Source organism: Manis pentadactyla, chromosome 17 (assembly GCF_030020395.1).
Source record: "Manis pentadactyla isolate mManPen7 chromosome 17, mManPen7.hap1, whole genome shotgun sequence".
Taxonomy (NCBI): domain Eukaryota; kingdom Metazoa; phylum Chordata; class Mammalia; order Pholidota; family Manidae; genus Manis; species Manis pentadactyla.
The window spans coordinates 34,863,064-34,890,983 of NC_080035.1; positions in this window are offsets into that span (position 1 = coordinate 34,863,064).

Here is a 27,920-nt window from a genome sequence, read left to right on the forward strand (position 1 = left end):
CATGGGGATCCCAGGGAACCCCACAAGCAATTCAGTGTCAATGCCCCATGCTTTCTGGCCCCAGCAGCTCAGAAATGAGATCTCACCCTACATCAAATGGGGTGTACATTTCTGTAACAAAATGAGTTCCCAATGACTGAGCACACAACCACTCAAAGGAAATCAGGATGTGTTGAAGGCCAGAGGCAGAGAACCTGTACTTAAAAATCTGAGATGTAAAAATTGTCCTCTAAGCAAGGAAAAACTAGATCATGGAGACATTCAAGAAGATGTTGACAAGCCAGCTGTGCTGATTGTTTGAACGCTTCTGGAATCTATTTTAAATTAACTGCTACCTAAATGCACTAAGAGCTTGCTTCATGTGGCACTCTTGGTTTATGAACCACACTCAACACCAAGAAGAGTAAGAGATCAGAAAGGAAATGCTATGTTTCTTGAGGAATGTAGTATGCAGGGAGGAAAAGGCACCCACACAGTGTGCACATCATTAATTAGGACTTCATTAAAATACTGTGCTCACTTTGAGGTCTCATAAGTGAGATGTAATGTGGGAGACTGTGTAGTCAATCCTTAAAAAAAAAAATTCCAGTGAATAAAAACTAACTGTAAAGCTATTAACTGCAATGGAAGCCTTTTGATTTTACTCTGTTCACTGAAATAAATACAAGAGGATAATTAAGTCAATGAGATTTTAAAAGTAATATGAAGTAAAATGGGTAGGCCCTAGTAAGAATACGCTTGTTTTAGTAGCTGTGAAATCAGAGGCTTTTAGTAAGGAACCTTATTTTCTGGAGGCTATTTAAGAAATAGCTACTCAGCTAACTTAATGGTTCTTGTATAGTTATGGTTTAAGGGAGGATGGTCAAGATGACCTCTTATTTCCAGGCCCATATGACAAGTATGGTTTAAATAGAAGTAAAATTAATAACATACATTGTAGGAAATAGAAACATATGCAAATGTCCATCTGGCCCTAGTAATTCTCATTAATATGTTAAATACAAACCAAAGTTATGCCTTAATATTGCTGATTCATTTTAATAGGACTACTCATGGAAAATGTATTACTGTAGAAGGTTGAAATGGCCTGCTTTGCATGAACAATTTAATACACAGTCTAGGAAAAACCAACTACAGTCAATCTCAACTGATTTGGATATTGACAGAATTATCTGAGTATGCTGCAAATGCATATTTGAAATCTAGATGGTTTGCCTAAAGAATTAGAGGATGTCTGGACATGCTTTGGACTTTAAGTAAAAACAGGGTGAAGGCTGAAAAAATTCTGTACTGTAATGTTCCTTGTTTTTCTAAAGACTCGCATACTCAGGTCAAATCTTATCATCTCTGTTCATCCATTTATTCATTCAACTAGCATTTATTAGAGTTTACTGTGTGCCAAAAACTGTTTGCAGCACTGAAGATTCAGTGGTGGAGGATGGAAAAAAGATGGCAGAGCAGGAAGGCAAGTTGAAAACCTCCTCCCACAAACACACTAAGGAAGCAACTACAGCAAATACAACTAACCCTGAAAATGACCTGAAGATGGCGGAACAGATCATCTACACCTGGTGAGGAAGAGAAGACCACTGTGTCAGAGTCATGATCAACTGGGACCCCAGCCCTTCCCCGATCCTAGCCCACAGGCACGAATAAGAAGAATGGAGTGGGGAGAGGATAGGCATCAAGGAACTCTGCACACTTGGTCATAGAGATCTGCTCTGGCAGCACAAGCCCACATTGCACTGGATTCTGGTGATTACAGGGATTGGACACCAGGGAGTGTTGGAACACTCTGGAAGGCTGAGACACCTGCCACATGTGGAGGACAGGCAAGTTCCACCAGTCCCACTGAGACCCAAAGCAGAGGTGGCAGTTTGAATGACATGCCAGTAGTGGGAGGGGTGCCAGAGGGGTGAGGGTTGGACAGAGGTCTCTCCACAAGTCAAAGTACAGGTGAATGTACCTATCCAGCCCTGCCTTTGCCCAACTGTTTGGGCACTCTTGGAAGCCCCTGACACCCATTCCCCCTTGCTGGTGGCTCACTCCCAAGGTACTTCTCTGCACACTGCCAGTGAGTCAGCCCACTCAGCCCAGCAGCATCAGACTTTGCTGCCTGGCAGGCAGAGGGCGGTTCTCCCAGAGTTCTTGACTCTGTCTCAGCCCAACTAGGGAGGCGCCTGCTGAAGCCAGCTCTGAGAGCTCCTTCCTCCCCAGGGGCACCACACCCAGTGCTGTGAGTCTTGCTGCCACTAGGAGGTGCCCGTGCAACTCACTGCAGCAGTATGGCCTGCCACCATGCTATTCCCCCAAATCCCACCTTGTCCTAGAGCCATGCAACCACCAGCCCCCATTAGGACAGGCAGAGGTGGCCCTGCCCACAATACTCCAAGCAGAAGTCACAGCTCTGGTAACAAAGGGCTAGCTGAAGCAAACTGCCAGCTGCAGTGGACTGAGACCACCGCCAGCAGACAGAAAGGCAGTCCCACCCATTGCCCATCAACAGCAACTGGGGCTCCACAGCAAAGGAGAACCATGCACTGGAGAGTAAAATGTTTTGAGTTTCTGGGCACCACAGCATGCCTTCTTCACGAAGTCATTACTCTCTAAATCAGGAAGCATAGCAGATCCATCTAATACAAAGGAAGAAATTCAGAAACTCTGGCAAAATGAAGAGACAGAGAAACTTGATCCAAACAAAACTACAAGATAAAACATCAGAAAGAGGGCTAAATGAAATGGAGATTACCAAATTTAGTGATAAAGATCTTAAAGCAAAAGTCATAAATATGGTCATGGATCTGCAGAAAGTGTTGAAAATCTTAAGGAGGACTTCAACAAAGAGATATAAAAGCTGAAAAAGAGCCACTCAGAGATGAAGAATACAGTAACTGAAAGGAAAAATATAGTGGAGGGAATGAATAATAGATTGCTGCAAGTAGAGGAGACAATCAATTAGATGGAAATTAGAGAACAGGAACACAATGAAACTTAGGAACCGAGAGAGAAAAGAATTTATAGGAATGAAAAAAGGATAAGAGTGTGTGTGACCAATCCAAATGAAACAATATTTGTATAATAGGTGTACCAGAAGGAGGAGAGAGAGATAAAGGGATAGAAAGTCTCTTTAAGGAAATAATTGTTGAAAACTTCCCAAATCTGGGGAAGGAAATAGACACTCAGGTCATGGAAATACAGAGAGCCTCTAACAAAAGGAACCCCAGGAAGACAATGCCAATGCATGTAATAATTAAAATGACAAAGATTAAGGATAAAGAGAGAGTATTGAAAGCAGCCAGAGAAAGAAAAAAGATTACTTATAAGGCCGACCCCATCAGGCTCTCAGCAGACTTCTCAGCAGAAACTTTATAGACCAAAGGGAGTGCATGAAATATTTAATGTATTGCAACAAAAGTCCTTCAAACAAGAATCCTCTACCCAGCAAGATTATCATTCAAATTTGAAGCAGAGATTAAACAATTCCTAGATAAATGAAGCCTCAGGGAATTTATAACCACTGAACCAGCATTACAGGATATGTCAAAGGGACTTCTTTAAATGGAAATGTTCCTAAGGCAAAATAGTTTTCACTAGTGCAAATAAAACCACAGTAAAGATAGTAGACCAATTAATTACCAAGCAAGTACAAAATTAAAACAAAAATAGGATAATGAAATATACACAAAATCAGTCAAGAGATACACAAAAAGTGAAGATCATAACACTGAATACATAAAGTATGGAGAAGGAAGAAGAAGAAAAAAGAAGTTTAGATGGTGTTTGAAGTAGAGCAACCATCAACTTAATATACAGAGTTATATAGTCAGGAAGCTATCCTTGAACCTTATGGTGACCACAAACCTAAAGCATATAATAGATACACAAAAAATTTAAAAAGAGTGACCTAATCACAACACTAAAGAAAACCATAAAATCACAAAAGAAGAGTGAAAGAGAGGAAGAAAGCAACAGAGAGGAACTATAAAAAAACAGAAAACAATAAAATGGCAGTAAGTACATACCTATCAATAACTGCCTTAAATGTAAGTGGACTGAATGCACCAAACAAAAGACATAGTGGAGCAGAATGGCTAAGAAAACAAGACCCATCCATATGCTGCCTACAAGAGACTCATTTCAGACTCAAAGACATACACAGACTAAAAGTGAAGGGGTGGGAAAACATATTTCATGCAAATAATAGGGAGAGAAAAAGCAGGAGTAATGGTACTTATGTCACAGAAAATAGATTTCAAAACAAAGAAAGTAACAAGAGACAAAGAAGGACATTACATAATGATAAAGGGATAAGTCCAACAGAAGGATATAACCATTATAAATATCCATGCACCCAACATAGGAGAAACTAAATATGTAAAATAAACAGTATCAGAATTAAAGGGGGAAACAGATTGCAACACATTCATTTTAGGAGACTTTAATACACCACTCACATCAATAGACACATCAACCAGACAGAAAATAAATAAAAAAACAGAGGCACTGAACAATACATTAGATCAAATGAACTTCACAGATATCTACAGAACATTCCACCCAAAAGCAGCAGGATACACATTTTTCTCAAGTGTACATGGAATGTTCTCTAGAATAGATCTCATGCTAGGCCACAAAAAGAACCCCAACAAATTAAAAAAGATTGAGCTTGTATCAAGCAACTTCTCAGAGCACAATGGTGTAAAACTAGAAATAAATTACACAAGGGAAACAAAAAAGCCTACAAATGCATGGAAGCTAAACAACGTGCTTCTAAATAATTAATGGATCAATGACCAAAGTAAACAGAAATCAAGCAATACATAGAGACAAATAAAAACAATAATTCAATGGTCTAAAATTTCTGTGATGCTGCAAAAGCAGTATTAAGAGAGAAGTACATAGCAATACGCCCCTACCTCAAGAAACAAGAACAATCACAAATAAACAGTCTAAACTCATGATTAAAGAGACTAGAAAGAAAAAATAAAAAAAGAAACCCAAAATTAGAAGAAGGAGGGACATAATAAAGATCAGAGCAGAAATAAATAAAACAGAGAAGCATAAAACAATAGAAAAAAAACAATGAAACCAAGAGCTGGCTCTTTGAGAAAATAAACAAAAAAGATAACCCCATAGCCAGACTTATCAAGAAAAAAAGAGAGTACACAAATAAACAAAATCAGAAACAAAGAAAGAATAGTCACAATGGATACCACAGAAATGCAAAGAATTATTAGAGAATTCTATGAAAAATTATATGCCAATAAACTGGATGACTTAAAAGAAATGGTTAAATTCCTAGAAAAATACAACCTTCCAAGGAAGAAACAGAAAATCTAAACAGATCAATTACCAGCAAAGAAATTGAACTGGTAATCAAAAAATTCCCCCAAAACAAAATTCCAGAACCAGATGGTTTCACAGATAATTCTACCAAACATTTAAAGAAGAGTTAATACCCATCCTTTTTAAGGGTATTAGCAAGGGTACTACAAAAAGAAAATTATAGGCAAATATCCCTGATGAACACAGATGCAAAATTCTCAACAAAATGTTAGCAAACTGAATTAAAAAATACATCAAAAGGATCATCCATCATGAACAAGTGGGATTTATTTCAAGGATGCAAGGATGGTATAATATTCATAAGTCAGTCAATACCACATGCCACATTAACAAAAAGGATAAAACTACATGTTCATCTCGATAGATGCTGAAAAACCATTTAACAAAATTAAACATCCACTCATGATAAAAACTCTCAACAAAATGGGTATAGAGGGTATACATACCTCAAAATAATAAAGGCCATACATGACAAAGCCACAGCTAACATGTACTTAATGATGAAAAGCTGAAAGGTTTTTTTCTAACACTGGGAACAAGACAAGGATGCCTACTTTCACCACTTTTATTCAACATAGTACTGGGGGTCCTAAGCACAGCAATCAGACAACACAAAGAAATAAAAAGCATCCAAATTGGTAAGGATGAAGTTAAACTGTCACTATTTGCAGATGACATATTATACATAGAAAACCCTAAGACTCCACCTAAGAACTATTAGCACTAATAACTGGATTGACCAAAGTTACAGCATACAAATTTAACACACAGAAATCTGTCATGCTCCTATATACTAGCAACAAACTAGCAGAAAGAAATCAGGGAGACAATTCTATTTACAATTGTATCAAAAAGAATAAAATACCTAGGGAATAATCCAAACAGCAGAGGTGAAAGACCGGTATTCTGAAAATTATAAGACAATCATGAGAGAAATTAAAGAGGACACCAATATATGGAGATGTATCCCATGAGCATGGATAGGAAGAATTAATATTGTCCTAATGGCCATCCTGCCAAAAGCAATTTACAGATTCAATGCAATCCCTATCAAAATACCAATGGCATTTTTCAATGAACTAGAACAAATAGTTCGAAAATTCATATGGAACCACAAAAGACCCCAAATAGCCAAAACAATCCTGAGAAAGAAGAACAAAACTGGGGGGATTACATTCCCTGATTTCAAGCTACACTACAAAGCTACAGTAATCAAAGCAGTATGGTATGGTACTGGGACAAGACCAGACCCATAGATCGATGGAACAGAATAGAGAGCCCAGATATAAACCCACACATATATAACTGATTAATATATGATAAAGGAGCAATGGAGAAAAGACAGCTTCTTCAAGAACTGGTGTTAGGAAGACTGGACAGCTACATGCAAGAGAATGAAACTGGATTATTATCTAACTTCATACACAAAAGTAAACTCAAAATGGATCAAAGACTTGAAACCATAAAACTCTTAGAAGATCACTAGGCAAAAATCTCTTGAACATAGTATGAGCAAATTTTTCCAGGACACATCTCTTTGGACAAGGGAAACAAAATAAAAAATGAACAAGTGGGACTACATCAAACTAAAAAGCTTCTGTAGGGCAAAGGATACCATCAGCAGAACAAAAAGGCAACCAACAGTATGGAAGAATATATTCATAATTTATTTATCTGATAAGGGGTTAACATACAAAATATATAAAGACCTCATAATCTCAACCCCAAAAACAAATAACCCAATTAGAAAATGGGTGGAGGACCTGAACAGACATTTCTCCAAAGAAGAAAAACAGATGGCCAACAGGCACATGAAAAGATGCTCCACATAGCTAATCATCATGGAAATGCAAATCAAAACCACAATGAGATATCACCTCACACCATTCAGAATGGCCAGTATCCAAAAGGCAAGAAATTACAAGTGTTGACGAAGATGTGGAGAAATTGGAAGCCTCCTATACTGTTGGTGGGAATATAAACTGGTACAACTGCTATAGAAAGCAGTATGGAGGTTCCTCAAAAAACTGAAAATAGTAATACCATCGACCCAGTAATTCTATTTGTAGGAATTTACCCGAAGAAAGATTCAGTGGTGTACAAACCAGGCAAAATCCCAGTTTTAGACTTGTAGCTTAACTGGATACTCAAAGAGAGAAGACAGCCATAAAAAAGTAAACTAATAACATTATCTAAGGGTCTAATAGGTTCAAAGAAGGAAATAAACAAGGTAATTTGATAGGGAACAACTGGCTGGAGCTGAAAGGGGTAAAGTCAAGGGACTACTAGGTAGTGTGGTTACGGATGGTCTGGGCCAGAAATCAGAACCGCCAATCATTGATTGGCCTTAGACAAGGGTCATCTGTCAAATGAGTAGGTTGATTAGACTAAATCATTCCAGAAGTGTTTTAACAGCCTATAGTAAGCAGAATGGCCTCCTTAAAGTTGCCCCCCTGATCTTTAGACCACCCTAATCCCGTCAACCTATGCATATATTGTATTATATGGCAAAAGGGACTTGCAGATGTTATTAAAGTGAAGGACCTTGAGATGAGGAGGTCTCCTACTTTACCTGGGTGGACACACTTTAATCCCAGGAGTCCTTAAAATAGAAATGAAGGCAGAAAATAAATGCAACAGAGATGCAACAAAAAGGGAAGATGAAGAGATTTGAAATATGAAGAACTCCACCCACAGTTTTTGGAAGTGGTCCATGTGAAAAGTATGAGAAAAAGTTGGGGCAGCCTCTAGGGGCAAAGACTGGCCCATGGCTGACAGCCAGTGAGGAAAGGGGAGACTCAGCACTGTAACCTCAAGGAATTGAATTTAACCACAACCTGAATGAGCTTGGAAGCACATTCATCCCCAAATCTTCCAGAAGGGAACTGAATCCAGCCTTATGAGACTAAGCAGGGGACCCAGCTGAGATGCACAGTATGATAGTAAATGGGTTTTGTTTTAATCCACTAAACTTGTGATAATTTATTGTGACATAGAAAATCACACACAGCCACTCAGCCAAAACATGGAAATCATCTTCCCTATCTTCCAACCCTCACACTCTCCCACCTCCATCTCCACACGATCAATAGTTCCAGTCAATTTTACCACAAAAGATTCATCTTCTCATCTCCACAAAATTCAACTTCATCTCTCAACTGGACTGTTCCAAAACTGGTCCCTTACCTGTATCTTATTTTGGCTCTTGACCTTCAATCTGTCCTCCAAATTATAGCCAATAATTTACTTTAAAAAATGTATTCATGACATTTCTTTACACAAAAATCTTTCAATGTTTCCATTAATCCAACAGGTTCAAGTTCAGCCTTTGTGGAATTATAAAGACTCATGTGGTGTGGCTCGTATCTACCCCCTCCAGCTTTTTAACCCACTCTTTGCCTTATTCTTTGTACTTTCATGATGCAGAAGTGTCATTTTCCTTCAGTATCATGCTTAAACTGAGTCACATATGGTGTCTGTTCTAAGACCTCTGCTCTTTGAGGCACCCGGTTCTGGTGCTCCCTGGTCCTCGTCCCAGGTGAGTCGTCCATGAGACTAACGGGAAGAACTCATTCAGAGTTCATACTTCCTCCTTGTAGACCATCCTACTGATGTCTGTCTGGTCTCTTGAATTCCCTGGACAGATATCCCAAAGGCCTTCCAGGGGCCAGATGGGTCTCCTCCCTGAATTTATGCTCTGAATAGACCAATACTCTAGGCAGGTCTGAGGTGGATGGGCCAAGGGTCAAATGTTAGCATTACTGCCAAGGAAAGAGGTGGGTTATGGAGCCAGAGGGGAGAAAAGAGAAAAACTGGGTCATGGGCTTAGGACTGGGTCTCTCATCACCACTCCATTTCCAGCCTGGAATTCCAGTAAGTTCTAGGATTTCCACTTTGTAAGCCATCCTTCTAGATTATTAGGAAGGTATATTTGTCAAGGTAGGAGGATAAAATTATTTTATGTAGCAGTGTGTTAACTTGACTCATAACATCTAAATATTTAGGCATAAAGAATGCAGTCCCCATTTGCATCCTTGCCCTGATCCCTGCAAACGTAAATGGTGTTTTTCCCCACATACCATGTCTCCACGTTGTTTCCTCCTGTCTTCAGGCTCTTTTTGACTGCCTGGAAGGACCTGCCCACCATTCTTCATCCGACTGTCTCCTGCACAGGTTGTAGGTCAGTGGTTGCCTCATCCACGAAGCCTTCAATAACTGTCTAGGGCTCCTTCCCTGTCAATGTGTGCATATGTGAAGTTACTAATTAAAGTCTCTCTTACCCTGTAAGATGAAGAACTGAGACTACATTTTATTCATTTTATTGTCCTACTACCATAATGTCTGGAATAAGGTATGGATTTAATTAAAGTTTATTCAGCTGAAAACTGAAAACAAATGGTTCATACAGAATATATACAACAAGCATTTATGTAGGAATAAAATAACACAACGTGGGGGAGAAAATTTTGTGTGTATATGTGTGGGGGGATCAGATGTGCCAAATTCCTTGTTCTGGGTCACATAATAGTAATAGTTAACATTTCTTGAACACTAACCATTTGCCAGAAATAGCAGTAGGTACTTTATATGGGTTACATTTAATTCTTGCAACTCCATGAGAAGGAACAATCATTATCTTCCTTTTATAAATGAGGAAGTGGGGGCAAGTGACTTGCCTGAAGAGCCCCAAGCTTGTAGGTGCGAGAGCCTGGAGAGGCACCCAAGTCTGAGCCTAAACCATCAGGCAACTGCCTCCCAACACCTCCCACACAGGAGAGGTGAACAGACCCACAGGGCCTTTTTGAAAAAGACAAGGTATCAATGGTTAACTTCAAAGGCATGTGTAACTCTTAACTGGAAGTTAATTGCAAGCACTTCAGGAGCAAATATAGGAACAGCTGAAATGTGTAAATAATAACATTGCAAAGTAAGAAGGACAATTTGGATTAAAATAAGAAATGATAATCACTACTCTCCTGAGAGTGATCTGGGGGTGTGTCCCAAAGGAAGCTGGGAGGTCTTGTGCAGAGGCTCTTACTGCTGTAGAGTTTCTGGAAGCTTCATAACACAGGATGTTGGAGGGAATGTATGGGGGCTGAGTTGGTCTTCAAATCCAAAATGCAATGCCAACACCAGTTTTACATTAAAAGCCTGAAGGCATAAATTTTTCTTTGCAACCGTTTTTCATTTAAAAGAGTGGCCATGTTTTCTAAAATGTTATTTAAGACCATTTTATGTGTCAACTAATTGGATTAAATTATTTTTTTTTTAAGTTGCATTCCGAAAAATAACTATTTTGCCATTTGGGTAAACAATATTCAAGCCAAACAAGCAATAATATTTATAGTGGTAAAAAAAAAAAAACTCACCCACATCTGTACAAGAAATTTCTCTATTTTGTTGTAACTGAACTTACTGTTTATTTCTATTTCCCATTTGGCCAAATGGTTGGAAATTGGATCTCAGTCTATATAGGGTGGCTGGCCTCTTATCCCCACCTTCACCTACTCTCTGCTTCCTCTGGGATTAGGTCTCAGCTTAGGGTGGTTTACAGGCTGCAGAGATATGGGGAAGGCCAGTAGGAGGGGCAGCACCACAGTGACATTCATGAGCCACCCGTGTCTCAGTCTTGCCTCCAGTCATCCTCTCTCCTTGTAGGTCACTGATGCATCCCCCCTCCTTCACAACCTCAGACCCCTTCAACTCTCCCAGGTGAGAGAGATGCCCATCCCTGTTGCGTACGGAAAATCATTCCATTGGTTCTGAGATGAGGAGTTGGATGGAGAACTTGGTAAGGCTGTTTGGGGCCTGTCTGCCCAGCACTGCTTCTGCACCCCAGCCACGACAGCAGGAGATGCTGCACATGTGCTCCCTCTCAGGGGGCCAGGGATGTTGAGCCACTTTGCTCTTGGGCCTTCCTGGGTTTCAGTGGCACACTCTGCCCACAGGTGTTTGGGTAAAGAAAAGCAGGTCAGAGCCCTCCTTCCCAGAAACCAGCAATATCTAAGCTCTCCGCATCTGTCCTTTGAACTTCTTTCTCATCCCAGATAATTTTATCTAGCCTGGAGCAAGAAGTCTCACTCTGACATCATGATGCTTTGTTTTAAATCTTCTGTCTCTTTCCAGGGTCTAGGCTTCTGAAATACCAAAGCCAGGAATAGACTTTTTTTTTAAAACTGAAGTATCATTGACATACAATCTTATAATGGTTTCAAATATACCACACAGTGGTTCAGCAGTTACCCATGTTATTAAATCCTCACCCCACTAGGGCAGTTAAGGAATAGACTTTGACTTTGCAATTTCTTCTCTCCTTTGACACTGTGAACAAGAAATTTCCAACTTGCCTGGGCTAAAGGAACAGCCAAAGGGGTGGGGAGCCGGCAGTGATGCCTTAAGACGTACAAAAATACTATGCCACTGCCATAGTTCATAGAAAACACTAGAAAGGGAATTAGGAGGTGAGCTTTTCCATGCGATCACAGGCAGGTCATTTCCCCTCTGGGCCTTGGTGTCTTCATCCATACAATAAGAGGTAAGAGGAAACGATTTTCCATGTTTTGTTTTGATGCTAGAATGCTATTTTAACGGACTTTTTTGAAAAGTTTTTAAAAAGCTTGCTCCTTGCGTTTGAAACTGTGATCATGTATTCATAGTAAGTAAATGCAAGGTGCCCTGATTTACACTCCACACCTGCCCCATTTGTAGGATCCCTATTAAGCCTCATATCTAATTTTCATAACTAAAACAATTCACATAATGGATCTGTCTGATGTAACTTCAAAGTTGAATTCCCTAAAATGCATGACCATATGTGCTTCTTGTCACCCTCTTTTAGTATGTTCTAAGTAGCAATGTTTCTTATTTACTTTCTATGAACTTCTTAGCTTCCTTTTTATTAGAACTGGGGAAAATAATTGACAAGGTTAATGAGTCCCTGACTGAGAAATGTTTTACATAAAGAATCACAGTGATAGTCGTATGAACATTTGAAGAATGACTTGTTCTCAAACATTGTGGACCCCCTTAGACAAAGTTTATAATTTTAAAAATAAATGACTTATCATCCCAGCTATAGTCAGCATGAAAAGAAAATTCAAGTGAAAATGTAATTTCGGGTTTGATGTTAATATACCCTGTGACTTTAAGAAAGTTCTTTAACTCCATTTGCATTAAGAGTTTAAGGAAGTGATTTCTAAGACCAATGCCAGCCTTCAAATTACTTGATTCTGTTCTTTCCTCAGCTTTCAGGTAGGGACCATAGTATTTGTACTATCTATCTCACAGAGTTGCCGTGAAACGTAAGGGTTTTACTAACAAGTGGATGTACTTTTGCGTTCATGTCATTACTTGCTTAACGCCTATCACCCAGTAGGCCATTATCTCCGTGAGAGCAGGGAGAGCGTCTCAACCACTGAGGTATTTCTAGGACCTGGCACAGAGCCTGGCACATCACAGATGCTCAGTTCATAAGTCTGCTGGGATAGCAGCTCACCCTAAGTGGGTGCTGGTATAGGGCACTGAAAGCAGGTGAGCAATGGCTTGACCCTACTTTCTCAAAAAATAATTATAGTAACATGTGACCATGTTTTCTATTAACCACTGATAAAAGCCAAGCTATGTTTTGGGAGGAGAAATACCCTAAATTTGTGCTGCTCTAAGTATGGCCTGCAGACCAGTCACAGCAACATCCACTGAGAACCAGTCAGAAATGCCAATTCCCTTTCCACTCTCCAGGCCTACAGACAGAAATGCTGGGAGTGGAAGCCTGCAATCTGTACCTCAACAAACCCTTTAGAGATTCTAACGTTCGTTAATGTTCAAGAACAGTTGTCTCCAACAATCATCTTTACATGTTTTCTTTAGGTATTATGTGCATATTCTTTTACTTCTCTCAGGTTAGCTTAATAGTGTCAGCTCAAAGTGAACTTTCTAGTTTTATCTTAGAAAATAGTAACAATGACATCACCACCAATTATAATAATAGCTAATGCTCTTGAATACTTACTGTGATGCAGGCTTTGACTGAAGAACCTAAGTCTCATACAAACATAGGAGGTAACAAATAGTGTCCTATTTATTTTACATCAGAAAACCAAGATCTTATTAGATTTTCCTGTGGTCAATAAGCTGGTACTTCAAATCTCAGTGGCTTGGTGCCAGAGCTGGGCTTTTAGCTACTGCATGACACAGACTGAGTGCCAGGCTCCTGGCTGAAGGTAGGCCCCTATGTTTTGGATTCCAGCTATATATGAGGGGCACCTGTGAGCAAGTCCACGCAGCTGACCCGACTCCACGTTCAGTTAGAGTAAAGCACCTTTCCAGAGATGGGTCACAGAATGCCTGACCTTGAGGCCGGCTTTCTCCTTAAAAATTATCTTTGGATCTTTTCTCATGCAAGGGTGAAATTGTTAAGCGTTGTCTACATAAACCACGGTGAATGCCAAAAACTATGCTTATTTTCAGTTTGGCAGAGTTGATGTTAATCAGTCATTTCTGGAAATACTTAGACAATGGTATCCATTGTCTGCTGAGATTTATTTTCTCTCTCCTCAGCCTCCAAAGGGAACTTAGAAAATGGAAGAAAGGCGTCAGTTGTGGTGGGAGGCAGGAAGGGAGTGGAGGGAAGAAGTTGATCTTGATGCTTTATCCTCAGTTTTGGACCATCGGCATAGGAAGTGTCACCTCTGATATGTCAGGAGCAGGGAGGTCGACTGACACTTGCCTGGCCAGAGGATTGAGGCAGAGATGTGCAGGGGGTGGGGGGCGTGAGGGGCTGCCCAGCAACTGGATGCGTGGGCCTGGGGAGACCTCACATACTCTTCTGGGTGGAAGAAGTCTGAGGCTCCATGGTACCTGTGGCTGATGCTGGAGCAGAAGCAAAGAAGGAAGCAAATGGCTTAAGCTCAGGGGCACCAGCGGATGGAGCTGCCAGCTGCAAGTGATGCTAACATTGCCGGCAGCCACGGGCTTCCTCGGAGAGCTCTCCTCAGGGCCTCGCCTGCTCAGCACCATCCAGGGAGGCCTCCTCCAGGGCCCAGCTCAGGGCAGTGGGAGGGAGCAGAGCACTAGGGTGAGAGAGTCTACAGCGAAAGGCAATGTGCTGCCCAGTTCACAGATACTCACCTGGCTCAACCTCCCGACGTATCTGTCGGGTAGGTGGTGCGACAGCCCTCATCTTACATATGAGGACACTGAGATTCGAGATGTTCATTAACTTGTCCAAGATGACCACCTGGTGAGCAGTTGAGCCCTTCAGTTTCCTGGGTTTTCCTATCAGATGTTGCCTCTTAAAATCATAGGAGGGAAAGAGGAGAATAGGGAATTTTAGGAATCGGTGCTGTTTCTTTCTCAGGCTAAATAAGAAACTCTTGAGTGAGATTAGACCTCGCCAACTATATGAGTTAATGCTTTTTTTTAAAATTAAGGTATCATTGATATACAATCTTATGAAGGTTTCACATGAGCTACATTGTGGTTTCAATATTCGTGAGTTATTGCTCTTTTAAGTGATTTTTTTGGAGCTTAATTAGGTCCCTGGTCAGAAATAATCAAAAAGTAGCCTAGGAATATAATCACTATATAGAATGTAATTGTATATTATAAAAACAAATGAGGATTCATGTATATGTATTTTCTTTTGTTTATAGAACTTAGCAGTGTTTCCCAAGAGCATCAAGTCTGGGAGTAAAAATGAGATCACATTGATAATTTTTCTCTGACTCTCATGCTCATATACTATTATAGGCCCCCTCCAGACCACCTCCAGTTATTATAAAGAATCTCCAAGGATTTCTTGTGTGGGCTCACTAATAAGTCTTCTCATCTACAGTGTGTCAGTCACCATTTTCTTCTCTCCTGCCCCTGATAAGGTTGGCTGCTGGGTCCTCTCAGTACTGCAGACAGAGTTGCTTGAACTGGGATCACAATTTTCACGGCTCCCCTTGCCCACCTGGAGAGCAGAGTCGGCCATCTGGGATCTCAGAACTCCCAGCTGCTTGGCACCAATCCTCCTCCATGGACCAGACTGACCACAGCCAGGAAGCACGACCATGCCTGCATTTGGCCACCAGTGGCAGCCTTGCTAGACCAAGTCCATGGCTAGCATCTGTTTCAGGACGTACCTCATGCTTCCACGGAAGGAGACATTTTTCTTGGTGGGTTTTGCCACTTGTGAACAGATGTGTTGGAAATCACTAATGTGTACTGCATAGGTTCAAACTGGGGCACATCTGCACACCAATACATACATTCCACTCTGTATATAAACAGTCCAGTATTGTTGGAGAGGGAATCTACGAGGGCAAATGAAATACATAACGAGAAAATGTTCAAAGGGTATGTGCTTTTTTGCTCTTCTTGTAAGTGATGTTTTCTATAGGAGGTGCAAAGCCTTTGTTTCTCTTACAACGGGGTATCCTCTGAATGCTGTTACTAGGTAGTGCAGCCGAGATATTCTAGGATACCCAAATACCCAGGTGGCACGGCCAGCTTCCACGGCAGGTCCCCCGATATTGATGGAGCAATGGGAACGAAAGCAATGAAAGGTATAGTATTGGCCCTTGATGTCCTGAGTCTTGGATTCTGAGCTCTAAGGCTGGCTTCTCATGAGCTGGACAGGACCGCACCGAAGACTCCTTTCCCCTAAACTAGTAAGACATACGCATTATGCTAAGCAAAGAAGCCAGTCCCAGAACACCGCATATTTTGATTTGGGTTTGTTCAGTCCCAGGCATTGAGTGGAACATATCTTCTGAGGGACGGGTGTCGCCATATACATCCACACATGGCCATACTCTGAAATCACAGAACATCATGTGATTTCATTCATACGAAATGTTGAGAGTAGGCAAATCCATGGAGACACCCAGCATATTAGTGATTACCGAGGCCTGAGGGAGAGGGACCTGGGAAGTGACTGCTAGTGGGTAGAAGGTTTGGGGTGATGGAAATGTTCAGGAATTAAATGGTAATGTCGGTTATAGAACATAGTAAGTTTACTAAAACACACTAAACTGTACACTTTAAAATGATGAATTTTATGTTATGTGAATTATATCTCAATAAAATTTTAAAAATTAGAGAGCTTTGGTTTAAAATAGTCCACAAAGGCAATTTTGATTTCTTCATCCTGTCCCCATTCTAAAGCCAAACTCAGCCTTACCCCTGTACTGGAAGGAAGGAAAGGCTAGAATCATGTCTTTCTGCCAGCAACAGGGACACATGAATTCAGAATGAAAATAAATAACACTAACAAAAAGAAAGCTTAATTAAAAACATGTTTACTTCTAGTGTCTAAGACCATTAGCCTGAGCTGGGTAGGAACAGAACTGCTGGTTTAGCTACACAACTGGAGGAAGAGAAGACGTCAAAGGAGAGAAAGCCAGAACCAACGCAAGATCACAAGATGCTGCATCTTTCCATAAGCGTGCAGGCCTGGCCCTTGGCAGGAAGGAACAGGGAGAATATGGCCATGTGTGCGTGTATATGGCGACACCCGTCCCTCAGAAGATACGTTCCACTCAATGCCTGGGACTGAACAAACGCAAATCAAAATTTCTCTTCCTTCAGGGGAGATTAATAGAAGGAGCCGGCATAGATCACTTCCTTTCTCCAGAGTCAAAATACATGTTACCAGCTTCCTCAGGTAAAATAAATGAAGACACTGTCACATAGTAAGTGCTAAATAAATATTTCTTATATAAAGAAATTGGGAAGAAAGCTCACCTCAGTATTTTCTGTTATCCTTTAATTCTTCTCTGTATTCAAGAGGCTGCCATGCTGGACTTCTCTTATCAGAGAACGGTTGTTAGCAGCAAATTTTTAAAAAAGCTTCTGCTTTTGAGAAAAAGAGTAGGTTCTAAGGGAACCTGATAGATTCAGAGTTTAGGCAATGAATAAAAAAGAATACTTAGTCATAGTAAGTCTCCACCCCATTATTCTTCCACTAAATAAAGACTGCCTGCATTCTAGGAGAGGTATAGAATTGGAAGCAAAGGAGAATTTAGAGGCTGGTTGGTCTCTGAAAAGGACCCCGAGCTTCACTCCTTCCCAGTTTTGAGGACCTTGGGTAGGGAATAGCTGCCTTCTGGATGGGTTTTGGAAAGCCCAGACAGACAGCAGTGCTTCATTATATAGGCTTACTGCAGAAGATACCTTAGGACCCTCCTAAAGAAATGGTTTCCTGTTGTGTCTGGATAGTTAGAGTCTTAGCCTCACTGGACCCAACACCCTAGAATGGCTTGGAAATAGGTTGGTTCCTGGAGCTGCACAAATGTAGCCCACAGATTCAGTGGAAAAGAAGACCCTAGTAGAGGGGGACCAGTGTGGAGGGCCAGGGAGGCAAATGCTATCTCAGAGAGGACATTTAATAGATGGTCAATGCCCAGCCCTGATTTCACTCCAACTACAAGCAGCATGGATTACAGCTTGTCGTTCGTTCCCTTCATCTTCAGGCACATTCCGCACCAGCTGGCCAGCTTTCCACGTCTTCTGATTCTCCTCCTACCTTCCTGTTCTCTTCCTAGTATTCTTTACTGACACCTTCTTTTCCACTCCATTTGGAAAGCCCCAGGGCTCCCTCAGATCTTCCCTTTCCTTTATATCTGCATATCTTTGCTCATTCCTTCGCTGCACTCACCTTTTCCTGTGGCTGAGATGTCACCGTGTCAGAGAGGCCTTGTCTTGACTAACCCATCTGAAATAGCAGCCCTACCTGGGGTTTCCTGTCCCACACACCCTGAGCTATTTTTGCTCACACATTTATCACCACCTAACAGTATATATGTAGATATGGAAAAAAAAGGAACAAGCCCCAAATGGAGTCACTTGCCCCTGTGTGACCAAGGGCAGGCCAACCCAAGATGTGCCCCTTCAACGTACAGAATGTTTTGGGCTAAAAAACCATCAAGGCCCAAAATACTCAGGATGGTATTTTGACTTGCCCCCTCCCTCCACACTGCATAAAAAGAATTGAGATGGAGAAACAGTTCCAAGAGGAGAGTTATCACCATAGACAGCTACACTATAATGTAAACTAGGTGAGATAGACAGGAAGGAATGCTGAAGTCTTAAAATTTCCCTCGGTGCCCCATTGCTTCTTTGTGGCCCATCAAGTATTTTGTTTATGGAACATTCACTTTTCATATTCCTGTGAATCACTTCCCTCTCCCTTTTAAGTCTCAGACCCCTACCTCCTTCTCCCTGGTTCAGGATGACAATTATGCTTCTGTCTTTGGAACCCAGGTCTGTGGCTTCCCTGTATGTACATAACTGAACTTTGTTTTCTTCTCCTGTTTGATTCTTAGACCAGCTAGAAAAATTTTGAGGGGCAGAGGAAATTTCTTCCTCCCCAACACCCCCACAAACTGAATTATAGCTTCAGCCACTCCCAGGAATGTGACTTTAACCAGTGAATCTGGAATTACCCGATGGGCACTAGTGAGGTAATTTGCATGACAGACTCCCACCCCCACCCCACCCCACCCCAACTCTTCCCCTAAAGAAAGGTGACTTGGCCTGAAATAATCCTTTCTTTTCATGACTTCCTTGTCACCCCATTTTGGCTTTAAAAACCTTCTGTTTTGTATAGCAACTTGGAGCTCCCTTCTATTTGCTAGATGGGATGCTGCCTGATTCATGACTCATTGAAGAAAACCAATTTAATCTTTAAATTTACACAAATGTTGTTTTATAACATTTACTTATATGTATGTATGTGTATATTTGTTTCTTGAAAGCAGAAACTTCGTTATGTTTCCTGCTATATCCCAGAGCTTGAAACCCTGCTTGTCACATAGTAAGTGCTAAGTAAATATTTTTTGTATGAAGAAATGATGTCAGAGGACCCAAAGCCCATCTTCAAATTATGGAAAAAAAGAGGATGGAGCTCCAAAGAGATTGTAATCGATGTCTCACTATTCCTGGTGTAAAGGAACTTATATTAGAATTAAACAAAGGAAGTTTTCTGTCTTGCAAATTTGAATTGCGATCTGAGCTTCAGAATCACTTACAAATAAAATTAAAGTTCACTTGAGAGATTTATATAGTACTGAGTAGTTCTCAGTGTTTTACTTTTTTAGTTTCAACACACTTGATCGATATAACAAACTTTAATCTGCAATGGTGGCCAGTTCGAAAATAAAGGTTGGGTTTGGGGAAGGGAGGAATCAGAATTCTTGATGAGAATAGGTCGCTTGAAGGAAGCTTAATGATTTGAGACAACTTACTATACTGGTTGAGGACACTGGTTTCAGAGTGATTAGTAGATTAAGATATCAGGAGAAAGTAAAGACACCCCTCAAAATGCTTGAACATATGTAAGAGGAGAGAAAAAAATGGATGCTGGTTTGAATTCCTTTAAAAAAATGACTTTAAGAGGGAAAAAGACGTTGGAAAAAGGTAAAAGTAAGAATAAAGGAAGGGCCTGTGTGGGTAAAATATTTAATATGCATCATCTAATTTAATGCTAGCATGATAATGAAAGATGAAGAAAGGTACCTATTTAATAAGCATTTATTCAGCATCCACTCAGGCTCAATCATGAGTCAGTGCTAAAGAGACTTAAGGAACCTCAGTGGGGGGTCATGATCGATTTGGGAAGAGGACAAGCCCAAGGACAATGGAAATACACTACTGGGCCACTATGGAGGATGTCTGTACATGGATATGAGGGCCAAGGGCAGGCCACCCCAAGATGTGTCCTTGTGACACATGGAGTATCTCAAGAGCTGAAAACAGTCAAGGGCCAAATACTAAGAAACTTTGACCTTCCTCCTAAGTGCATAAAAAGAATTTAGAAAGAGGGCCTGCCTGCGGAAGAGATCTATCACCTTAGACAAACTACATTATAATATGAACTAGGAGTGGTAGAAAGGGAGGAATTTAGCAAAGTCTGTTAAAATTCCTAAGTCACATTGTTCTTTGTGGCCCAGCAAACATTTGTTTACCAAACCTTTACTCTTTCATATTCCCGTGAATTGCTTCTCTTTCCCTTTGAAGTCTCGGAGCCCTGCCCCCTCTCCCTGGTTCAGGATGGCATAGACACATTGTTCTCCCTGACTGTCCTCGGATCCCATGTCTATGGATTTCCTGCTATTAAACTTTTTTTTTTTATCCTGTCTGTCTATTTCTTGTCATTTTGATTCTTAGACCAGCTAGAAGAACTTTGAAAGATAGAGAAAATTTTGTCCTCACCAACACACACACACACACACACACACACACACACATTCTTCACAAAGGGAAATTGATGTTGAACTTAATCAGGAAAGGCTTCCCAGAGGTTCCAAAACCTGAGGACGAGGAGTTAGCCCAACAGAGGAGTGGGGTGAAGGCAGGTGTAGGGACCAAGGGAGGCCGCCCCAGGATGTGCCATTGTGACGTGGATTATTTTGAGTTGAAAACCATCAAGGCCTGGAGGACTCAGAAAGAAACTTGGGCCTCCCACCCACCAACTGCGTAAACAGACTTTGGATGGAGGCAGTGCTCCAGGACGGCTCTCACCGCAGCAGCTATACCACAGTGTGAACTGGGGGTGGGAGATGGGAAAGGATGTGGCTGAGTCTCTGAAAGTTCCTCTTGGGCCCCCTTGCTGCTTCTGTGTGGCCCATCAAATATATTGTTTACCAAACATTTACTCTTTTATACTTCTGTGAATGACTTCCCTTTTCCTCTGAAGTCTCAGACCCCTGCTCCCTTCTCCATGGTTCAGGATAACTATACATTTCATTCTCTTTGACTGTCTTTGGAACCTGTCTATGGCCTCCCCGTGCTTAGGTAGTTAAACTTTGTTTTTTTCTCCTGTGAATTTGTTTCACATCAATTTGATTCTTAGACCAGCTAGAAGAAACTTGAGGAGTGGAGGAAATTTCTTCCTCTCCAACGCAGGCTGGGGGTGGAGGTGAGCGGTTCGCAGTATTCAGCCAGGTACAAAGGCCCAGACAAGAGAAAGCAAGTGATTTGGGAGCAGAAATGCCTGCAGAGGAGCAGGCTCCTGGGTGGGCTGACACCGTGGTTGAATCCCTCCTGAAATGTTGCCTGCTTGCCCACAGCACCAGCAGCTCTTTTCAATGCAGAGAAAAAGAGAAGACGTCCTGTCTCCTGACGTGAGTGCTGTTTGAGGGCAAAGAAAAAGACAGACGGAAGGTAGGAGAAACAGATAGATACTGACGTCAGGGGATGGAGGTTTAGGGAAAACCAGGAGATATGCTTAAAAAGGAAAGGTGAAATAAATATTTATTATGGTTCAAGCAAGACAATGCTTTTGTTAGGTGATCGAAGGGTTTGCCTGCTGTGGTTGTAGAGCTTCCGGAATGCGGGGGATGGTCGGTACCACAGTGGGTGCAGTAATCCCTCTCCCAGTAGGAAACGCAGGACTGCACAAAATGGCCCTTGGCTCCTGACTCGGCTCCACGCACCCTCCCCAGAGCCAGTCTGAGAACACTGCCTGGGAAAGCCAAGGAAAGGGACTCTGGTGGACACACCCCCTTGCAGCTTTGGCAGGTGATGTCATTATGCATCATGTTTAAATACACACGGAAGTATATTCAGATGACAGTGACTCATGAGGTCAGGAATTAGTTAAGCCTAGGCAAGTCCATCAAAATGAGGGGCAATAGTATTGCAAGTGGAAGAATGCAGGAAGTGTATACAGTTCCTGGGCCTGTGCTTAATGGTGGGGGCACTTGGAAGTTGCCATAGAAAGGAGGGCAAAAGTCCATCTGGCCTTTTCTGCTGCCGGGTCACTTCCAGGACACCTGTTCTATGGCCTCTGCAACAAGAGGCAAACAGTAGAAGGGAGTTTGCGTGCCTGCACCAGGAGCTGGGAAATGAAGAGCGATGATTATGAAACTGTTTCATAGACTAATATGACTGTTTTTCAACTTTAGGGAGATAATTACAATATGTAGTAGTAGTCTGGAAAAGATTTTTGAATGGCTAAGAGCATCTACTGTAAAAATGCACTGACTACCCTCCTCTGCCTTTGTGCTCTAAAATCCATGTCTCCAGGCAGCACATCTTTCCTGAGCCCATATCCACAGACCCAGCCACAACCAGGGAACCATCTGGACATCACACACCTTGGATTCCAAAATATCTCATTATTTCCCTCTCCTGTTCACCAATCTGGCACCCTTCCTATGTTTCCTCCCAGAAAATATTACCACAATCTAGTTGTGTTGGCCAGAGGCATAGAAACTGTTTCTCTTCCACCCGTTCAATCCACACATCTATTAAACACTCCAGTGCCTTTCCACAGTCACTTAAAGCTCACACCAGCCATCTAAGATTTGTAGTTTTATACACATTTTAAAGATGAGAAAATTAAGGCTTGGGAAGTTTCAAGTTAAGTGCCCACGTATGGAGAAGCTAGTTAGTGATAGACGAATTATGAGATATGCAAAGCAGCTTCTATCGCTCTCAGAGTAGAAGCCAGAAGATCCTTTAAATGACCTTCAAGAGCTAGTCTCTAGATACCCCTCCTTGCTTATCTCCTTCGTTCACCACCCTCCTGCTCCCTGGTCCAGGATCAAAGCATTTGCTCATCCAAAAGAGGTGAACCTCTCGGCTTGGCACTTGTCGGCTACTCTTCCTGGAAATGTCTCTCTGTTGGTCCCCAAGGAGCTCCCGCATGGGCTCTTTGTGCCACTACAATAAAGACCCCATTCTATGTGACCCAAAAGAGCAGCTGCAGCCCATGCTCCTTCTGTCACTTCCCAGCTGCGTTATTCTCTAGCACATTTCTTACCACCTAGTCTGTCCCGAGGGCAGAACCTTTGGCAACTGTGTTCATGCTGTGTCTCTGGGACCTAGAACACTTACTGCTATGGAGCGGACACCTTATGCATCTTTGACGAATGTGCATCGAGTCCGGCACATGCCTCGGGGATCCATCCTGTCTCCTCCATTCACACTGGCCTGCTGTGGCTCAGGGCATCACCATCGCTTGTTAGGACTATTGCCACGACCCCAAATGATCTTTTACCTCCCCACTTCCCATCTCTCTTCACTCAAATCCATGATTCACTTTTATCTAATTTTTATGCTCGTGCCAATGATACCTATCTATTATGCACATTTGTCATGTCATTTGCCTCTTCAGAAAACTTCAAACACCTCCACTGCCTATAGTAAAATCTGTGCGTCTTACTCTGGGATTCATAGTCCTTCACCCCTTTGCCGTCTAATTACCTTTACCAAAAACTCCCCCAGGAATAGCCTGTGTTCCAGACGCAGGAAGCTGCTCACTGGTCTCTGCCAGCGCCACAGATGATCAGATCTGTGTGTTGCATTCTCCTCAAGAATGAGTACAGATGTCAGCCCCAAAAGAAGGACTTTATCAGATAGAATTCAAAGACAGTGAGAAAGAAAAAGAAAAGGAAAGAAAGGTGAGTCTACTGATCTTAGGGCAAAAGAGAACTCATCTAATGGATGGAGCAAGGGTTGGGAAAAACTATGTGGGAACACAGAGAGAAAATAGGCAAAGAACACATTGACCAGAAGTACTGAGGTTGAAAGAAAGCTGTGTTCGTGGGTTGGGTGGAAATTTTAAAATTTTATCTGGTATTCAATAACTACTTACTTTTTCTACCTTATTTCAAAAGGATTAAGGTTTATAATAATCACTGAAGTTTCTTGAATAGAACATATTCTGGGCCAGATACATGGCTTTGCATGCATTAACTTACAATATTTGCCACTTTATCCAGAAGGAGGTGTAACCCTCATTTTTCAGTAGAGAAGAAGTGCCATTTAAATGCTCTGCTCAACACCACAATTAGCAGTGGGCAAATCAGCTTTTGGACCCACAAAACCAGGAATCCACATCTTATGCTTTTTATCTACCACCCGAAGCCCTTAGAATTTGGATGCATGTCCTAAGTAGTTCCTCTTTCTGTTTCCACCACAATTCCTCTTCCTTCCCTGTCTTTTCTGGTAAGGCCATATCCTTCAAGGCTTACAAGAGTAGCATTCTAGAAGAACTATATCATACTATATTACAAAGTACAGAGACATAAACCAGAGAGGTTCCATTTCATTATGACGTGTTTTCTGGATCTCTTTGAAGACATTCCTGTCTTTACTGAGGTTGGCTTTGGTTGTTCTCTATTAGCAGAAAGAAATCAGAGCTCTTCTGCATTATATTCATAATACCTACATTTTAAGCAAAAATGCTGACATGTATACCTCATGGAATGGCTTAAATTTAGGGGCAGAATACAATGAGGCCAGTAAGTAAATGAGCTTTGGTGTCAGAGGGCCTGGGCTCAAATCCCCGCTGTGCCATATATTTGCGTTAAGATTTAGGGCAATTTTCTGAATTTCTTTCTAAGCCTCAGTTTCCTCATCTACAAAGTGGGGCCAATAGCACTTATCTGAGATTCAGACATACCTGACTATGTTTGGTGGACTGCTGATGTTATTCCAAGGAATCTATAGAAAAAAAAAACCTACTCTCAGTAAAGGAAGGAGCCAGGTGGACGAGACATAGTCACTGGATAGGCCACCTAGTGATGACTTGGCTATGAACTCAGATTCATCTTCTGATTCAGTCTCCCTCACAACTCTTCCTCTATAGCCAATGGACCTGTAATTGGCATAAGTGGCAGGTAGGCTGTAGGGAAAAGCTACAAGTGTGTTTTCAAAACACTAAAAGACCCTGAGGCACAAGCAGTACTAGTGTTCCATTAACCAAAAGTGGAATTGGGAAAGGGGAAGAATGGCCTTCTCCCAGCAGTGTCACCAGACTCCGGTAGCTTTGTGCCTGCAAGACTGCTGCGTCAGCGGTACAGGCGCTGCGGTTAGTAGCGGCGTCAGCGGTGAAGGCGCTGGTGTTAGTAAGGAGATCAAACGCCTACGAGGAAAGCAGCGCCTGGCAGATCTGGGACACACCATGAGGGAAAAGGGGGCTGATGCAAATGGGGAAATGTCCTCAGGTGGGAGGTGACTGAGAATGATGAGATACTCTTTGGGGAACCCCAGGATGGCCCCTCAGGACTTTACAGGAAGTTGCAGATCCTCTAATAGCAGGGATGTGAGTGGCGCAGTCATTCAATAATAGCTTCCCCCATTTTCCATCCACGATGACTCTCTTGCCAGTGACCATTTTCTATTCCTTTTATCATTTTTCAGCGCCCACCTCCCTCACAAGTTCCCAGTTAATATTGCTTCATCAAGACGGCGCAAACATCTCTGAGCATCCCAGACTGAATTAGGCCACCCATAGCACTCCAGATGTGCCTTTCTTAAAATTCATACTCTGTATCACATCTTACTTTCTTGAGGGAAGGAGTGTGCTTTATCCATCAGTCTGTCCCTAGCACTTAGCCCAGTGTGTGGCACAGAGAGTCATTCAATAAATATTTGCTGAGAGAAAGAGCAATTGTCTTCAACAGTAGCATTCCCAACAAATGCGGAAGCAGTGCCCATATTTGATTGGAAGAACACTATAAACTCTGGACCCAATTATACTATACATGGAAGTGATCCTATTGCTTCAATGCATAGCCTTTCAAGACCAAGTACAAAAAGGATACACTTTAGAAGGGAGGATTCCTGAATTTAGAAGCTTTCAGCTTTGGGTATTTTGAGATGTGATGAATGGAAATATGAGGTTTAATGTTGTTCTCCTGGAACATTCTATGTTTTAGAAAAATATTATGACATAGCTAACAAAACATGAGAAAAAGCAAAACATTAATTTAACTTGGTTCAATCACCTAATACTGGCATACTTCAAGTTTTTAATAGCATTACAACCTCACTTCCTGGGATTTTTTGTACCCTCAGTTTCAAAACACAATACTTTTTTTTTCCCATTAAGGTGTCATTGATATACAATCTTATGAAGAATTCACATGAGCAACACTGTGGTTTCAACATTCGCCCATATTATCAAATGCCCCCCTATGCCCCATTACAGTCACTGTCCATCAGCATAGTAAGATGCTATAGAGTCACAACTTGTCTTCTCTGTGCTATACTGCCTTTCCTGTGACCTACCTATATCATCTGTGCTAATTATAATGCCCCTTATTCCCCTTCTCCCTCTGGTTCCATGCACCCTCCCCAACCTTTTCCTTTTGGTAACCAGTAGACCCTTCTTGGGTCCTGTGAGTCTGCTGTTGTTCCTTCAGTTTTGCTTTGTTGTTATACTCCACAAAGGAGGGAAATTATTGGGTACTTGTCTTTCTCCGCCTGGCTCATTTCACTGAGCATAATACCCTCTAGCTCCATCCATGTTGTTGCAAATGGTAGGTTTTGTTTTCTTCTTATGGCTGAATAATATTCCATTGTGTATATGTACCACCTCTTCTTTATCCATTCATCTACTGATGGACACTTAGGTTGTTTCCATATCTTGGCTGTTGTAAATAGTGTTATGATAAACATAGGGGTACATATGTCTTTTTGAATCAGGGATCTTGTCAAAACACAATTCTTTTATGCTTTTTTGGGGTTTCAGAAACCACTTATCTACTGCATTTTAGTGACTACACTCCTTTTTCTTTTTTGCTTTCTTATATGAATCATGTAGACAAAATATATTGTACATGTATGTATGCATGTATTTAAATCAATAAAAACTATAGAACAACACAAAAAAGAAATCTCTGAACCCTCCTGGGAAGAGAGTACTTTGCATTAGCCACTCAGGTACTCATCCACTCAAAACCATATTTCTCAAGTATTATGTATGTTCTGTGACAAACAGAAGCCTCAAGGAGCTTGCAGCCTGAAGTTGTCCCAACTTGGGTTTTGATAAAACAAGAAATGACGAGCGAGTGAAGGAAGGTCTAAGAGGGGTTGATAGGTGGAAAAGGACTTGGTAATTACAAATCTTCTTGATCCAGTTAATAGGAATATTTTAGGTTAGGAAAATAGGAAGCCAGTTTTATAGTACTTACTACAGTCCTGAAAACAATACATTCTCAGTTTTCATGGAATGCTAAGAGACAGCAACAGCAGGTATGGTGAAGGAACACTATTGTGAGATCTGTCATAAGCGGATTAGCAGCTAAATTTCCAAACACTGAAAGCAAATTTTTTTTTAAAATTAAACCACAATGGATTCAAGAACACCGCTAATATAATGCTGCTCTCAATCATTTGCTTTGTTAGGCGTGGAGAGAAAGGGGCACAGTTACAGCTTGTGAGTGGGAATTGAACTGGATACAGTCATGGGAGGGTATCACGGAGATGAGCTTCACCTGTCATGTGCATGAAGGTAGAAGCAAGGTTGAGGATGCTGTCTTAGAGTGTCTTCTCCATCGTTTTTCTCACTCGGACATTTGACAGGGCTATGGAGATGACAGTTAGAAGTACACTCTCTAAAAAGCCTATTTCATACTGAGGCTAGATCCATGTGCTCTGGAAACTAGAAGACCAGGAAAAAGTTAATCGTCTACCTTTCAGTTAAGCTAAATCAGTACTCCCTTAATACATTAGTTTTCTATTGCTACGTGACCGAATTTTACAAATTTGTGGCTTGGAATAGCACAATATTTTCATTTCACAGTGTTGACAGGTCAAAAGCCTGGGAGTGGCTTAGCTGGGTCCTTGTTCAGGGTCCA